Below are 15,486 nucleotides of genomic sequence, written 5' to 3'. Positions count from 1 at the left end.
TATATGTTGAGATGAAAATTATGTGGTGAACGTAGATTCATTTTTGTGATTATTGAAATCAAAAATCAATATTGCAATGTTGTTTAAAGAAGTTATTCAATTCTTGGCTTAACTATGTTTTAGCAAAATTCAATAGCATTAAAACATATATATATATATATATATATATATATATATATATATATATATATATATATATATATATATATATATATATATACCCTCCTTTGAATAATGGATAAAATTGGTTTTCATACTTAGACAAATATTTACCTTTACATCTTTTGTTCTTAAAATTTTCAACACTTAGAAAAATATGACACAAAAAAAATAATACATTCCTAGATCAAGCGCCCTCTGGATTTTGTATGGGCTTGGGATTAATTGTCATATTGCAACAAAGGATATTCTTGAGAATATTCTTAAATTTAAAATTAGAATTATATATATATATATATATATATATATATATATATATATATATATATATATATATATATATATATATATATATATATATATATATATATATATATATGTTTATAATAACAAGAAATTGCATAAGTTAATAACTTATATAACTTTCTATCCTAAATATCCATTCTTACCAACTTTACTTTATACATTTAATCCATCTACTTACTTAGCGACAGCTCTTGGGATGGGCTTAAAAAGGTTTTTTTTAAAAAGTCAATGCAATCTTACTTAGAGTGACATCACCCTGGTACATCCCTCCATAGGAATTTGCAGCTCTATCTAATCCCTTGATTTATTTACATTATGAATGTTGTGTTAGAGACCTTCTTTTTTATCCTTCTCGCACCTGTTCACCTTGGTCAGCGCATCTGGGGTAGAGTGTACAGCTTGGAAAGAACTTGGTAAGTGCTAGAAACATGGTAATGAAGGATACCAACTTGGTAGTTGGGTTACACCATGTGGGAAGTTAGGGTAGAAAGTGCAGGCCTAGTATAGGTATAGAGGGTTGAGTTAAAAATTTTTTGCTGAGGGAGATGTGACATGGGTGAAGGGTAGTTTTAAGTTAGGATTAAAATAAGTTTAGATTAGTTTTAGTATGTGTTAGTTAGTTGATATTAATTTAGTTTTAGTTTAAGTTTAGTTAGTTTCTATTAGATTTAGTCAGATTTAATTTAGATTAGTATTAGTGCTAGGTTAGTATTTTAGTTAATATTTTATTTATTAAAAAGTTTTTTTTTGTTAGTTGTAATTTATGACTAGTTTAAATTTATGTTAATAAAATTTAATTTAATATTAGTATTAGTTTGTTAAGCTTTATTAAAGTAGTGTTGGATAAGAATTTTAAAATAATAAATTGTCTTACAGTTTTCAATTATTATATTTGTTTTAGTATGTTCTAAATTAAATATATTATGGAAAGGTTAATTAAATTTTTTTTTTTTTTTGTGTTAGGATGTTGAGTTATTTGTATTAATTAGTATTAGTAAGAAGTGTTTAGATTATAAGAGCAAGTTAGAAATTGGTTCTATTTTAGTAGAAATTTTATCAATATATTTAGAGGTGTTAGTAAACTTCATGTGAGCTAGTATCTTACCTTATCATGTTAGTATATGATAGACTATTAGAAAATGTTTGTTAGTTTTGTTTAGTTAAAATCTAAGTTAATTTTGCATTGTCATTCAATTAATTTCAATATATTGTTATATCTTAATATAATAACAAATCAAATGTCGATATCATTTTAATAACGAGAGTTCAAATTTAACAATTGATCCAATCCTCATGATTACAAACTTAAGAGGAAATTTAGTGTATCTATTTTTGCACTTGCAAATTCAACCCTTAAACCTTAGTGAAACTTTTTATTATTAAATTTTTTTTTTAAAAAATTGTGTTTTTGCCCTCGTATTTTGGGCATGACAGCATTATGCTAAATGCCCTATATTTTGGCACAAATCTTGCCTCATACCTCTTAATGGCTTTATTCATGTTAGTCTTAATAAGTTCTAGCATAACTTCGGAAAGAGTTGTCTCCCTAATTTATTTCTCAGTGTCTAAACAATAATGCCACTTTTGCTCAACTCTATCATACCAACTTTTTGGTACGAAGTTGAAAAGTTCTAAAGAAGTATTTTTGAATATTTCCATTATGGCATATATTGCCTCTTCAACTTGGTTCTTTCCAATCTTCCCAAGATTTTCAAACTCAATATGAGAGAATCCTTATAAATCAACATTGTTCCTAATATTCTCTCATAGATTGTCTAAACTTGAAGAGGGATTATGACTTACCACTTGAAATTGGTTGTTGTCATCTGATTTAGTCTTCTCTTCATTAGATTTACCATATGAAACATATCTCCTCTTTGGTCTCTTCTAAGGTTCATCTTTCTTCTCCTTATGCTTGGCTACTTCTTTAGCCTTTTGCATAGTGAATCTAGTGCTAGTCCTTGTGGTAGGTGTTGTAGGATTAGGTTGAGTAGGTTTAGCAACCTTCTTTGGATTGTTCACTACTTGTTTTTTTTCTTTTCTCCTTTTCTTCTTAGTAGTTGCAGGTGCTTCACTAGCTTCTTCTTCCTCAGCACCTTCTAAAATTTCCACTTTTTCTGCTTGTTGGTCTTCTTCCTAACCTTGTGAAAATGCTAATGGTGCTTGATCTTGTGTTTCCTCTTCTTCTTCATCATCTTCCTCTTCTTCTTCCTTGGCTCTTTCACCAAATATTTCTTTCAATTCCTTAACAAGTTTATTCTTATTCTTGATCACTGAAGTAGTCTTCAATTCCATTGTAATCTTTGATTTGGCCATGTTAGAGTTTCTAAATGTTTTGGCTTCTTTGTCCACTTCTTCTACAAATGATGTTTTTATTTCTACAGAGGCCTCATCAACATTTATTTCATATCCTAATGGCCTTAACCATCTCAATCTAAGAATTGTTGCCTAAACATATGTGAAATCAGTGTCTACTAGGAAGCAAACATCATCAAAATATTTCTCCATTAGTGAGACCAATATCCTTAGCCTTTTCTTCATTGATTGTTTGAAACCTTCAAAATATCTTGTCATGATAGATTCAAAGTTACCACTTAATTTCTCAATAAATTCAACTATTTGAAATGCAATAGGTCTGTTTACTTTCCATGCAACTTTACCAAATGTGGGAAATGCATTATGTACATAAAAGAAAATGCATATAGGAATAGATATGAATTTATATTGTGCACTTTTGGTTTTCCTTATAGCTCCCAAATTTTTAGTTAGTTTTTGCAACTATAGCTTGGCAAGGTCATAGGTATGATCCTTCTTCACTACTTTGTAACCCATATTAACTTCAATGAAAGGTACACTATTTAATCTTCTTGATTGATATAACTTATCTGTTGTAATTGTTAGGGGATCTATGATTGTATCAATTGTCATCCCTCATTTATTCCACATAGCTCTTGCATTTCTTTCAATTATTTCCTTAGCTTCACTTCTCATTGTCTTGGCCTGATCTAGGGTTGGATACCTTGCGACTTTATGTACAACCTTCTTGGTGATTTTCTTTAGTCCATTCTCTAGCCATACAAATTTGTCATGAATTCTACTCAAAATAATTTATCCACTCTAATTTGAATAAATTGGGGAAATCTAGCATATAGGTTAGCCCTTTCTTCTCAACAACTTTAAATTCTTCCTTGAACAATCCATTCTCACATAGTTTTCCATATGTCTCCCTAATTCCCATATCACCTATACTTCCAATTTTGCATGTATAACAGTTTCTAACATCTTGTATCATCAAAACTTGTGGTGGTATCATGGATAACACACTAGAGGGATCTTGTTTGTAAGCTATATCTAAGGTCACCCTAAAAGTAGGTTGTTTAATTTCATTGATTATCAATTAAAAATTTAAAACCTCTTTTCCCTTTACAACCTTGGCTACTAAAGAACTGGACAACATTACATGAAACTAGGGTTTGCAAAATTTAAAATTGCCTAGCATTGCACATGATGAATACCTTGTGAATCCTACTAGAATGGTGTTGAAAAACCTTTTAAATATCTTGCAAATGCTTAGATCGATTTCTTTAGATCACCTTTAGTTATTTCTACTCTTCTTCAAATTTGAATGATGTCAAATGAGCAAAAATTGATCAAATAACCCTTAAAACACTCCATTTTATGCTAAGTGCTTACACAGTTATAAGCTTGGCTTCAATTGAACTTTTGACTCCCTTAGCATCCATTTGTTTTTTTCCATAAGCTCAAAAACCACTACAAGTTTGGCATTCACTAATAACTTTTCTAGCTTGGCACCCACTAACATTTTACTCGACAACCATATTGAAACATTTTATGCTCGACAGTAACATGAAAACTAACAAAACCTAAAGATTTATTCTTGATTCTTAACAACACTTTGCATCTTTATTCATACATATGTAATATTTTTAAAACTAAATCCTTGGAATTGATGTATGGTATATCCTTTTAAATATTAATCCCTCATACCTCTTGATTTCTTAATTTGAGGAGGTGTGATCACCTAACCCATTGGGTGAAGTGATCTTGTCTACACTTGATGTGCTGCAATCTTCCTTTCACCTTTGTTTTGTGAAGAGAATGGAATCAAAAGATAGTTATCTTCACCTAGAACACCTGAATAGAATGAGATTGTTGAAAGGAAGAACACGTTAGTAGTAGAAGCAACAAGAGTGATGTTATTTGAGAATGATGTCTCAAAGACATAGAGAAGTAGTTAACACTATAATATATACTCTAAACAAAGTACAGATCAAGAAAGATATGCGAAAGACACCCTATGATTTATGGTTTGGTCATTCACCATCAATCAAATATTTCAAAATATTTGGAGGTAAGTGTTACATAAATAGAGATGATGATATTGGTAAGTTTGATCCTAGAAGTAATGAAGATATGTTTCTTGGTTACTCATTGAAAATTAAAGCATATAGATGTTTCAACTATAGAACTAAGATAATTGTTGTGTGTGAAAATGTAAGAATTGATGAAAATTTTGGTACTAAAGAGAAGATGGTAGATTATAATTTTGATGAAGAAGAGGATAATTCTAGATTTTTTAGACAAAATTCTAAAGCTCTTTTTGATACTAACAATGACTTGCAGAATTATCAATCTATTGACAATATAGAAGATTAGACATCTAAATTTAGGGAAGAGATAAGAGTTGAGATGTCAACTCCTACTTCCAACAAAAACATGACAAAGAATCACCCCCATTGTAGATAATTGGGAACAAGGATAAAGGTGTGATGAAAAGGGACAAAGTTAGTGATGAGTTGTGTCTAATTTTTGAAGTGGAACCTAAGAGCATAGATGAGGCATGCAAAGATGGTCACTAGATGCAAGCTATGAAAGAAGAACTAGATCAAATTTTAAAGAATGAGAAATGGGAATTAGTTCTTAAACCTAAAGACAAGAATGTGATAGGAACCAAATGGGTATTCTGAAATAAAATGAATGAGAAAGGAGAAGTGAGAAATAAGGCCAAAACTATTTGCAAAGGTTACTCACAAAAAGAAAGCATAGATTATGAAGAAAAATATGCACCTATGGCAAGAATGGAAGTGGTAAGGATGTTCTTGGCTTATGTAGCAAGCAGTAATTTCAAGGTTTATTAGATAAATGTCAAGTCAACTTTTTTGAATGGAGAACTTGAAGAAGAAGTCTACATTGAGAAACTTGATGGATTTCCTTTAATAGAAGATAAAGATTTTGTGTGTAGACTAAAGAAAGCACTATATGGTCTAAGAAAAGCACCTACAACCTGGTATGCTAGGTTGGACAGGTATTTGTGTAAGCTTTGATTTATCAAAGGTACAATAGACGGTAATTTTTATTTAAGAAAAATTGATGATAGTTTATTTATCATTGTAATATTTTTGGATAACATAATATTTGGAGGAAATGATAAAGAAAGTGATAAGTTCACTAAGGAGATGAAAATGAATTTGAAATGAGCATGATAGGAGTAATTAAGTTTTTCCTAGGATTGTAGATTGTGCAGAACAAAGATTGGATATTTATCTCACAAACCAAGTATCTAAAAGAATTGTTGAAAATATTTGGCTTATAAAGTTGCAAAAATATTGGTGTGCTCATGATAACTGGTCACAAGTTATCTAGTAAAGACGAGACACCTACAATTGAGCAAAAAAGGTATAGATCTATGATTGGAGGATTGCAATATCTGACTCACACTAGATGAGATATAGAAAATGAAATTGGGATTATAGAAAGATTTCAACTGATACTAAAGAGTATCATTATGCAGCAATATAGAGGATATTTAGATATTTGAAGGGTATATCTGATTATGGAATTTTATATGATAGATCAAGTGATTTTACCTTGTGCACATATACTGACACAAATTGGGTAGGCAATATGGATGATATAAAGAGCACCAAAGTGAATCATTATTTCTTGGAGAAGGATTGGTTTCTTGGTTGAGCAAGAAACATGACTATGTTTCTCAAAGTACAGTTGAGGTAGAGTATGTTGCAGTAGTAAATAACTATAATCAAGTTATGTGGATGAAAAAAAACCCTGAAGGATATTGGGATTGAGCTTATAGAGCCTATTATCATTTACTATGATAACAAATGTATAGTAAGTATGTCTAAGAATCTAGTATTGCATTCTAAGAGAAAGAACATATCCATGATTTATCATGTTTTGAGAGAAAAGGTAGCTGAAAAGAAAATAAGGTTGGAATATGTAAATAATAAAGATCAAATGATAGATATCTATATGAAGACTTTTCCTAAAGATACTTTTGAGTACCTAAGAGATATTCTAGGAGCTATGCCCCTACCTACTTCAAGGTAGATGACACAAGGAGTGCATCAGTTCAATAGTACAGAGCACTATAATTAGAATGGATTGAATGCCAATGCTTCCTAAATGGGGGACTATTTGTTATGTACTGAGTCATGGAGGACTCTTGATAATTGGTATTAACAATGTCTTTGGACACTCGAGCTAGTTGATGATTTGTGAAGTTGATTAACAATTGGTATGTAACAATTGGTATTGTGATTAATACCTCTAACACTAATGTAAAATAGGGATAGATACACATGAAAAAAATCTCCTAAGGCATGGGGGAGAATATGTATGATATATGACTTTAGGGAGATTTGGAAAGATTCATGTAATGATGCAAGAATATGCACCTGATGTAGTATCAGTTGTTTAGTGTGAATAACTATTATTGATCCTAAAGAAAATGAAGTTTGATAGACTAGTGTTCCAAAGAATTTAATATTTGATTGATGAAGAGGATATGAGAAGATGAGAACAACAATAGTACTAAAAGAGTACTATTTGGTATTCTTATAACTTAGATTCTTTCCATCTACGTTGCCATCAATGCCAAAGGGGGAGATTGTTAGCATGAATTTTGATTATACTACATTGGGGGAGTATCCTAAGCATTGGAGAGCATTCATCACTGGAAACAATTGATTAATTATGTATTGTCTTCGATGTTACATAAGATGTCATATCATTTCTAGTCAGTGTATGTTAAGCTCACTCAGGCATTGAAGACAAATTTATGTGTCTGCCAAGCATTCCAAAATTTACATAGTTGAAAAAATAGTGTCAATACTAAATTCACTCTGGTGACAAATGAAAGTTTGTAGAAGTTGAGTGTTAACCAAGCTCACTCAGTTAATAAAAAAAAATTTGGATGGAACTAGTGCTAACTGAGCTCACTTGGTTACTAAATGAACTTTGTGAATATCTAGTGTTAATCGAGTGCACTTGGTTAACATAGAAAAATTATTTTTGTGTTAGTATATACCAAGCAGTGTTAGCTAATGAAGGATTTTCTTGTTTTTTCATATTGAGTTCAATTGAATTGCTTGTTAGTTCTAGCCAGTTGAAGAGATGAATATTAATTATTCTACATTGCATTCAAGCTAAATTAATAGTATGTAAGATATAAACATAAGGTAAACTTGAGGATTGAATGTGTAGAACATAATTGAAGATTTGATGATGCTTAGAGGAAGCAAATTAGAAGGATAACTAGAATATCCTTGTTGAGATACAAAGATACATTCAATCAGGAAGGATCAAGTATAAAAGCCAAAATTGAGATCTATAATTAGAAATTTAGTTGCATTAGAAATCAAGTCATCTCATTGTTACTCTGTAACTAGTGTAGCAGTGATCTAAATCACTTAACTGAGTTGTCTTAACATCTACTTGTAAATCCTCTAACAAGGTGGCATTTCTAGATTGAATTGTCTAAAGACCTCTAAAAAGGTCACTCATAATAGTGTGATTAAATCCTATATAGGATCACACCTAACACTATGTTTTTTAGCCCTCAATAGGACTAGCTTTGAATAAGGCTCACTTTAGAAGAGTGAAAATCAATAACTAGTTACAATTGATGGTTTTTCCTAAATTGGGTTTCCACGTTGAATCTTGGTGTCACTTGTGTTCATTCTATTTCCTTTATGTGTATGAAACTAAGTTAAGTAATGTTAATTATAGATAATATCTTAAGATTTTTATAATAATCATTTGCCAAGTTATTCTAGTGTTTAGTAAGTTACAACATTTTCTAATCTAAACCAAGTGCATGTGTGTTTGTTGAGTTACAATAGAATACAATTTGATTAGAGTTTTGATTGTATTGAAATCTAAGGGATCTGGGATTTATTTTAGTGCTTACTAATTCAAACCTCTCCTCTTAGTTACTCTTCTTATATTTGCAAAAATTGGTATCAAAGCCTCTCTGTGCTTGCAAAAAAGGTTTCAAGGACCTGAGAAGAACCTCCTTATAGCAATATCGTGAGAATGCTCGAAATAACAGAATACAAAGTGATAGCAGAACTCAGAATAAATCTACTGATCGCAGGCCACTTCGAGGGGGTAACCTCCTTTGAGCAAGCTCAATACAATAAATTCGTCCGTGCCCATCAAGGGCCTCAACCTATTCTTATATACTGGGTACGATCTAGAAAAGTAATACTACCTATGCATGTGGGATAGTAAAATAAACTCACGGGACGACTTACAAAGCATATGCGTCCAACAACTCTACTCTAACAAAATAAACAGAAGGAACACACAGGTTCCTAACATCCCCTCTCCCTTAGAAAAAAGCTTTGTCCTCAAAGCTTAAGGTGTGGAAATTGTTGTTGAATCTGAAGAAGGGGTTCCCAGGTAGCATCCTCTGGTTGCATGCCATGCCACTGAATCAAGACCTCAGAGATGGAGCGAGAGCGAAGCTGGCGAGTGCGCTGGTCAATGATTGCCACCGGCTCCAGGATAATGGATCCTTCCGTATCCATTTCAGGGAGAGTAGTTTGTGCTCTGACAGTGGTACCCAGAACTTTCTTTAGACAAGAAACATGAAAGACTGGATGAATGCGGGAAGAAGGAGGAAGTTCCAGTTTATAAGCAACTGAACCAATCTTCTGTAGAACCTTATAAGGCCCATAAAATTTTGGGGCCAGCTTATGACGCCCTTTCAGCTTTAGGGAGGATTGTTTGTATGGCTGTAGACGAAGAAAAACCATATCCCCAACTTGAAATGAGCGCTCAGAACGGTGTTGATCTGCTTGTTGTTTCATCCGATTATGAGCCATGTGAAGATTATCCTGTAAGGTACGAAGAATCTGATCCCTGCTGCGGAGAACTATGTCAACTGCCTGGACTGGTGAGCTGTTGGAAGTGTAGGGAAGGAGCACTGGAGGTGCCTGACCATAGACTGCTTCATATGGAGTCATTTTAGAGGCAGTGTGGTAAGAGGTATTGTACCACCATTCAGCTAAAGGGAGCCACTTGGCCCACTGATGTTGCTGTTCAGAAGTGAAGCAACGAAGATAAGTTTCCAAGCATTTATTGACAATTTCCGTTTGACCATCAGTTTGTGGGTGATAGCCCGAACTCATCTTCAGTTTGGTGCCAGTTTTTTGAAACAGTTCAGTCCAAAAATGACTGGTAAAAGTTGCATCACGATCAGAGACAATGGAAGAAGGGAGTCCATGAAGACGAAATATCTGGTCCATGAAGATTTGTGCAACAGAGGAGGCAGTATAGGGGTGGCTGAGGGCACAAAAATGACTATATTTCGAGAGACGATCAACCACAACCAAGATCACTGTCTTGCCACCGGATTTAGGAAGCCCTTCAATGAAATCCATAGAAATATCAGTCCAAATCCGTGTAGGGATGGGCAATGGTTCGAGCAAGCCAGGAAGGAGGGTCGTTTCACCCTTGTGGCGTTGGCAAGTATCACATTCAGCCACCATCTGTTGAATCGTCTGTTTCATTCCTTTCCAAAAGAAGTTTCTCCTTGCTCGCTCATAAGTTTTGAGGAAGCCTGAGTGCCCTGCTGAAGGAGAAGCATGGAGTTCATAAAAAATAGCCTGATGTAGAGCTGGGTTCTGAGGAAGCACTAGCCGACCCTTGTATCGAAGAGAAGCACCATCCCAAGAGTAATGTGGTATAGCAGAAGGATTATTGGCTAGCTGGTGAATGATTTGAGATAAAGAAGAGTCACTGTCATAGCCCTGCTGAACAGACGCTAACCAATTGGGAATGGGCTTAGAAATAGCGGAAAGGGAAGCTTGATTATCAAATGTGCGAGAAAGAGCATCTGCCACAATATTCTCCTTACCCTTCTTGTAGGTGATCTCATAATCATACCCCATGAGTTTGCTGACCCATTTTTGTTGTGTAGGAGAGGATACCCGTTGTTCCAGAAAGTATTTCAGACTTTGGTGATCGGTTCTGATGCAAAAATGACTCCCTAAGAGGTATGGCCGCCACTTCTGTACAGCATGCAAAATAGCCATCATTTCTTTTTCATAAGTAGAGAGGGCTAGATTCTTACCAGAGAGGGCTTTGCTAGTGAACGCAATAGGATGGTCATCTTGCAGGAGAACAGCACCCAATCCATTGCCGCAAGCATCACTCTCAATAGTGAAGGGTTTGGAAAAATCTGGCATCGCGAGAACAGGTGTACTGCACATAGCCTGTTTCAGTTGTTCAAATGCAGTCTCAGCAACAGGGGTCTAGGAGAAGGCATCCTTTTTTAACAGAGCTGTCAATGGTGCTGCAATTTTCCCGTAATCTTTGACAAACTTGCGGTAGTAGCCAGTCAACCCCAAAAAACCCCGAAGGCTCTTGAGAGTTTTAGGATGCGGCCAAGTTTTCATGGCATCTATTTTTGTAGGATCCACCCGCACTCCATGGTGTGCAACAATATGCCCGAGATACTCCACTTCCTCCTGGCCAAACACACATTTAGATAATTTTGCACAGAGTTGATGATCAGAGAGAAGTTGCAAGACAAGCTCCAGATGATGGAGATGCTCAGCCCAAGTTTTGCTATATATGAGGATATCATCAAAGAAGACTAGAATGAATTTCCGGAGGTATGGTCGAAATATGTTATTCATCACTGCCTGAAATGTTGAAGGAGCATTCGTGAGGCCAAAGGGCATGACTAAAAATTCATAGTGACCATCATGTGTGCGGAAGGCAGTTTTAGGTATATCCTCCTCATTAACCCGAATTTGATGATACCCAGAACGAAGATCTAACTTGGAGAAAAAATGAGCCCCATGAAGTTCATCAAGAAGTTCATCAACAACTGGAATGGGAAACTTGTCCTTTATAGTGAGATGATTAAGTGCTCGGAAATCAATGCAGAGTCGCCATGACCCATCTTTTTTGTGAACAAGCAGAACTGGAGAAGAAAAGGAACTGGTACTAGGGCGAATAATACCTTGCTTCAGTAAGTCACGGACAAGTATCTCGATTTCGGTCTTCTGATGAAATGGGTAGCGGTAGGGCCTGATGTTGGGCGGAACACTGCCAGGAAGGAGCTGAATACGGTGGTCCTCTGGACGAGAAGGAGGTAATCCCACAGGTTCAGCAAATATACCAGAATACTTGTCCAAAATGTGTTGGAGATTGGCAGGAGTGCTAGAGACTGCTGATGGCTGCATCTGAATGGAATGGAGCTGAGCGATGACACCATGTGAATTCTTCTTAAGAAGTTTTTCCATACGGTGTGAACTGATGATGCTGAGAGACCCTGGTTGTAAGCCTTTCAAAGTGTGTTGGTGCCCCTCGGCTGAAAACTGCATCCAAAGTTCAGCAAAATCCCAGAGAATGGGGCCAAGAGTGCGTAACCATTGGGCACCCAAAACCACATCACAGCCACCTAAGGGTAAGGCAAACATGTCAGAGCGCATGTTATAATCTCCAATAGAGAGACGCACATTGCGACATTTCCCTTTACAAGGTAAAGTGCCCCCATTGGCAATCATGACTTCAAAGCTAGAGCAGGGATGGATAAAGCAATCAGCCTGTTTGGCTATTCGTGGATCAATGAAGTTATGAGTGCTACCAGAATCAATGAGTATAGTAAGAGGGATCTTCTTGAAGAAACCCTGGACCCGCATGGTTTGTGGAGTAGTGACTCCTGCCAAAGCATGGACAGATATCTCTGGTGGAGCTTCTGGGGAAGGAGGTTCAGGCTGGTGAGGCTCAACCTCAGCATCCACTATTTCCTGAGCATCTACATATTCTTCCAGTTCCGGTGGAGAATCCACATCCAAGAGATAGAGCTTTTGCTGAACACATCTATGGCCCTGAGACCATTTCTCATCACAATTATAACAAAGCCCTTTGTCTCGCCTAACTCGCATCTCTGTTTCAGACAAGTGCTTGATCGGAGTAGTTCTGGGAGCTGGTATGACTGGAGGGTTGTGAGAACCTGTATTTCTGAATGGAACAAAATTAGATCTGGAGCGTTGTAGAGCACTAATCTTGTCTTCCGCTAACTTAGCCAACCCAAGGGCTTCCATCATTGTAGTAGGTCGAAACATTTTGACTTCTGAGCGAAGTGTATCCTTCAGACCACTGACAAAACAACTACGGAAGAATTCATCAGACAAGCCCTCTGTGTGATTAGCTAATTTTTCAAACTCTGTCTGGTATTCTCTTACAGTGCCTGTTTGACGCAGTTTAGTGAGTGCTCCTGTGAAATCATCAAAGGAACTAGGGCCAAAGCGCTCCAAAATGAGGGTGCACAATTCGCTCCACGTTGGGCCTACATTAGCCTTGATGTACCAACGGAACCATTGAAGAGCTTCATGTTCCAAATGAAAAGATGCAAGGGAGACTTTGTGGTTATCCAAAGTATTATGCAAGCTGAAATACTGCTCTGCCCTATAGATCCATCCAGTCGGATCAGAACCATCGAAGCGTGGAAAATCAAGCTTTGGTCCACGGAAATTGCCAGAAGAGGACCCAGTATCGCCTGAATGGTTTCGGCTCATGGCTGACTGCTGAAAGTTAAGACCCAGAATTTTGTCATCCAGATCTTGAAGTCGGGTTTTGAGGGATGCAATTTCCTCTTCCATGATTTTTGCTCCTGTACGCGTAACAACCATAAAACAAGGTTTTTTTTTTTTTTTTTTTTTTTTTTTTTTTTTTTTTTTTTGAAATGGGTAGAAGATGAGAAACAAAAACTTTTTTAGTTACGGCAAACTTGGATTTGGGTAAAACTCATATAGGAAATGGGTGTTCGACGGGTGGTGGGAGACTATCTGGGGACAAGGGAAAAAGAAAAATGAGGGTTTCAAGGGTAGGGAGGCGAAATGAGGCGAACAGTCCAAGAGGGATAAGGGAGCAAAATGAGGAATTGAATCTTGTGGCTCAGTTTGGTGGCGATTGGATGAGAGGTGAAAAGGATAGGGCAAACCCTAAAATTAGATAAATGAGGGATTTAGGGCTTTGATATGTAAAATTTGGGGTTGGGTCGCCAAGGAAGGAAGTATGCGAAATGATATTGCAGACGTTCTGCGGAAGTATGAGCAGAAACAGAAAGCAAACAAGGAAGCTACGACTAAAAAACAGTCGACTTAGAAAAATTCACTCACAGACAGAACAACTGAAAAGAGTTATTGCAATAACAAGAGATATTAGAAGTGAGAGGAACCTGAAGGCCACGACAGAAAAAAAAATTTGATGTAATTTCCACCCAGCGAGCCCAAGAGAGTGCTCTGATACCAGATGAGAAGAACCTCCTTATAGCAATATCGTGAGAATGCTCGAAATAACAGAATACAAAGTGATAGTAGAACTCAGAATAAATCTACTGATCGCAGGCCACTTCGAGGGGGTAACCTCCTTTGAGCAAGCTCAATACAATAAATTCGTCCGTGCCCATCAAGGGCCTCAACCTATTCTTATTTACTGGGTACGATCTAGAAAAGTAATACTACCTATGCATGTGGGATAGTAAAATAAACTCACGGGACGACTTACAAAGCATATGCGTCCAACAACTCTACTCTAACAAAATAAACAGAAGGAACACACAGGTTCCTAACAGGACCTAAGCTAAATTTCAGGATGTGTTATAGAAGAGAGATTCCAAAGTTGACCAAAGATAACTTCAAAGTATGGTAGGAACTCATGAGGCTACACATGGAAACCATTTTAGATTCAAGGCTAAAATATCTAGATAGAAAATACATGATACCTATTGGAACTATGATTGTTGAAGAAATTCAAAGAAAAAGAGTCACAATATCCTGGTGATTGATATTGCTTCATTGCTCCACCATGTCGAACTTAAGGAGGGCAAAGACTATGAGACTTATTATGAAATGTGGATGAAGATGAAAGCTATCTATGGAGTAGATGATAATGTTAGAAGAGCTAAAGCCAAAGGTCTCAAAGGACAATTTGATCAAATAAAGATGAGAGAAGATGAGAACATTGCAAAGTATAGTGAACAATTCAAAGCAATTGTTTGTGCTATCAAAGCTTTAGGAGGAAAGACTAAAGATGAAATAGTGGTAAGTAAATTTCTTAGAACACTTCTTCATATATATGCAATCAAAGTATCAACAACTCAAGAAAAGAGATGCAATCCAAAGAATGACATATCATTGGATGCAGTAGTTGGAAGATTAACAACATTTGAGCTAGATAACTATGATAATTATGTTTCTAGTTCTAGAAATCTTGAGTCTACATTCAAGGCATAGTTGTCACTCAAGAAGGAAAAAAAAATTCAAAGGGAAATCAATTTGAAAGTGAAGAGGAAGATAGTTCTAACAGTGATCTTGAAGCCATTGAATCATTGCTTGCAAGAAGATATCCCAAAGGCAAAGGAAAGTATAAAGGAAAATTTCCTTTAATCTACTTTTCTTGTGAAGAAGTTAGACACATTGTTGCAAAATATCCAAAAAGAGAAGACAAAGATGAAAATTAGCACAATAAGTACAAAGGTAAGAAGGATTTCAAGAATATCAAGGACTACAAGGAGAAAGGTAAGAAATATTATTTTATAGCTAAAGACTGAGATAATAGTAAAGATGATGAAATGGTATATATCGCTATAAAAGATGAATCTAATGATGAGGGAGATAAAATCGCACTGATCTCTCATGCTAGCAAGAATGATATGTGGATTATTGATACTGGCTACTC

The sequence above is a fragment of the Cupressus sempervirens genome, chromosome 1 (assembly GCF_028749045.1).
Source record: "Cupressus sempervirens isolate cs-2001-9-10 chromosome 1, ASM2874904v1, whole genome shotgun sequence".
In the NCBI taxonomy this organism is placed as follows: domain Eukaryota; kingdom Viridiplantae; phylum Streptophyta; class Pinopsida; order Cupressales; family Cupressaceae; genus Cupressus; species Cupressus sempervirens.
This window is presented reverse-complemented; position numbering follows the sequence as displayed.